Below are 3,520 nucleotides of genomic sequence, written 5' to 3'. Positions count from 1 at the left end.
AAAAAAAAAAAAAAAAAAAGTGAAACCAACAAAAAAACCCAGCAGCATAAGTATCAACCAATAAGGGGAATTACTAAATCCTGACATCTCTATACTATACAATATTGTGGAAGTGTTAGATTTGATATTGCAGGGAAATATTTAAAGACTGGGGGAAGCAGTAAAAATGAATGGTTTTGTGAACAAAGGCGGGTCGTGATGACACGCCAACTCTGAGAAGTATGCATGCTTAAAAAATGTCAGGAAGGTATTTAGTTTGTAGTTTTTTCCTGGGATTTCTCAATCTCAGGGCTGTTGTCCTTAGGGGCCGAATCATTCTTTGTGGTGGGGAATGTCCTGTATCTAATCTCCATTTACTCAATGCCCGTGGCATTTCATTCCCCGAGATATGACAACTCCAAATGTCTCTAAGTATTGCCAAATGTCCCCTGAGGAACAGAGTCACCCCCTGGCTGAGAGCCCCAGTTCCAGATGAATGTGTGGTTGCGTGTCATGAGGAGGATGGGTCATTTTATCAGAGAAAAAAAACAGATCAACAGAAGAAACAGGATGGGTGAGGCGGTTGTAATCCCAGTGCTTTGAAAGGCCGAGGCAAGAGGTCACCTGAACCCAGGAGTACAAGACCAGCCTGGGTGACATAGTGAGATCCCGTCTCTACAAAAAATTTAAAAATTAGCCAGGTGTGGTGGTGTACACCTGTAGCCTCAGCTACTTGGGGGACTGAGGTGGGAAGATCGCTGGGGCTGGGGAGGTCAAGGCTGCAGTGAGCCACGATGGCACCAATGCATTCCAGCCTGGGCAACAGAGCAAGACCTTGTTTCAGGGAAAAAAAAAGGAAACGGAAAAGAAAAAGAATAAAGAAGAAACAGGTGACAGAGAAAAGGGAGCCAAAGCTTCTCAGCCTGAGGCTCCCAGGCAGGTGGGGCGGGGATGACTGAGCTTGCTAGTGCCTCAGCCTCATGAGGGCCTCCCTCCCCTAGCTGGGCCTGGAGCACTTCCACAGGGTGGGGATCACGGGTCTCAACTCCAAAGAGTGGGTCATTGCCAGCATTGGTGCCATCATGGCAGGGTACGGGGCACTTGGCCTCTCCCTGGAGTGTTTTGGGGCAGGAAGCCATCAGCCCACCTTCTCTGTGGTCTTAAGAGTCCTCAGGACAGGGAGTGACAAAAGCTCCCACTGAAATCTATGTTCAGTGGGATTTTTCAACGGCCCAGTCCTGAGCATGCCCAGCTCACCCTTCCAGACATTCTCGACCTACTGAACTCATACACATTCTGTGACGCCCCACTCTTATGTCCCCTCTTCAAGAAAGCCCTCCCCACTTCTTAAGGCTCTCGAGCACTGAGCCCTCTCTCCACTCATCCAGAACACTGGGGAACCCCTTGAGAGCAAGGTCCAAGCCTGGACTGTCCCTGAATCCTACCTCCAAACAGGGTATGTTGTGAGTGTCAGGTACTGGGGACTCCCAGAAACCTTGCACTCATTCGCTATTGAGTGGCTGGGAGTACAGGCGTGCACCACCACACCAGCTATTTTTTTTTTTTTTTGCATTATTAGTAGAGACAGGGTTTCACCAGGCTTGTCTCAAACTGCTGGCCTCAAACGATTCGCCCGCCTTGGTCTCCCAAAGTGCTGGGATTACAGGCATGAGCCATCATGCCTGGCTGTCAATTTTAAATAATAATTAATATGCTAAGAGCTCTAATGGAAAAGGCAGACAGAACCTACAACAGGTGGGCCCTTGTAAGCAGAGAGATGGAAACTCTAAGAAATCAAAAGGAAATGGTCATGAAAAACACTGACATATAAAGAAAGCATGCTTCCAATGGGCTTGGCAGTGGACTGAACATGGCTGAGGAAGTAGTCAGTGAGCCTGAAGATAGGTCCCTAGAAATGTCCCACACTGAAAATCTTAGAAAAGAAGAGGCCAGGCATGGTGGCTCATGCTTATAATCCCAGCACTTTAGGAGGCTGAGCACTTTGGGAGGACTGAGCACTTTAGGAGGACTATCTGAGCCCAGGAGTTCAAGGCCAGCCTGAGAAACTTAGTGATACCTTGTCTCTATTAAAAAATAATAATAATAATTAAGAAAAAGGAAAAGACAAAAGCACAACGAAATGAACCAATGGAAAAGAAGCGTGGGCAATTCAAAAAGTGTAACATACACATGATGAGAGTTGGTTACAGATCTGAGAGGTGAATCATGGAGATTCCAACCTACATCATAGGATGTCCAGAAGAGGACAACAGAAGAGAGGCAACATCTAAAGAAAACATCGCTGAGAGGGCCGGGTGCGGTGGTTCATGCTTGTAATCCCAGGACTTTGGGAGGCCAAGGTGAGCGGATCACCTGAGGTCAGGAGTTCGAGACCAGCCTGACCAACATGGTGAAACCCCGGCTCTACCAAAAATACAAACATAGCTGGGTGTGGTGGCGCATGCCTATAATCCCAGCTACTTGGGAGGCTGAAGCGGGAGAATCACTTGAAATTAGGAGGCGGAGGTTGCAGTAAGCCGAGATCCCACCGTAGCACTCCAGCCTGGCCAGTAAGAATGAAACTCCATGTCAAAAAAAAATATCAAAGAAAGAAAAAGAAAAAATTGCTGAGAATTTTCCAGGAACTCACCAAGTGCCAACCAGGACATATTTTTTAAAAATTAAGGCCAGGTGCAGTGGCTCACTCCTGTAATCCCAGAACTTTGGGAGGACAAAGTGGGAGGATCCCTTGAGCCTAAGAAGTCAAGGCTGCGGTGAGCCGTGATCATGCCACTGCACTCCAGTCTGGGTGACAGAGTGAGACCCCTGCCTCAAAAAAAACAAAACTTGGGGTGCAGGGGCTCATGCCTGTAATCCCAGCACTTTTGGAGGCCGAGGTGGGCGTATCACGAGGTCAGGAGTTTGACACCATCCTGACCAATATGATAAAACCCCATCTCTACTAAAAATACAAAAATTAGTCATTAGGCATGGTGATGGGTGCCTGTAATCCCAGCTACTCAGGAGGCTGAGGCAGGAGAATTACTTGAACCCGGGAGGCAGAGGTTGCAACGAGCCAAGATCGCACCATTGCACTCCGGCCTGGGTGACAGAGTGAGAATTTGTCTCAAAAAATAATAATTAATAAAATATATATATATATATAAATGAGGTGGATCGCCTCGCATAGCTATTGGGGAAATAGAGTTGGGGCCCTACCTCATGGCTAAATAAATTCCAGATGGAACAAACTGACATGTGAGAAAGAGTGAAGGGAGGCAGGAAAAGGGGGAAGAGGAATTGAATTTCTAGAAGAAATCATGGAAGAACTTAAAAAAAAAATCATCCTAAACAAGGCATAACAGCCCAAAAACCATTTCAAGGAAAACTTGATAACTTGATAATGGATCACTTGCAGTTAGGAGTTCAAGACCAGCCTGGGCGAGAGTGATTCTGCCTCAAAAAAAAAAAAAAAAAGAAAAAAAAAAAAAAAACTCAAAAAAAAAAAAAAAAAAAAAAAAAAAAAGTGAAACCAACAAAA

The sequence above is a fragment of the Cebus imitator genome, unplaced genomic scaffold, assembly GCF_001604975.1.
Source record: "Cebus imitator isolate Cc_AM_T3 unplaced genomic scaffold, Cebus_imitator-1.0 Scaffold53, whole genome shotgun sequence".
NCBI lineage: Eukaryota > Metazoa > Chordata > Mammalia > Primates > Cebidae > Cebus > Cebus imitator.
This window is presented reverse-complemented; position numbering follows the sequence as displayed.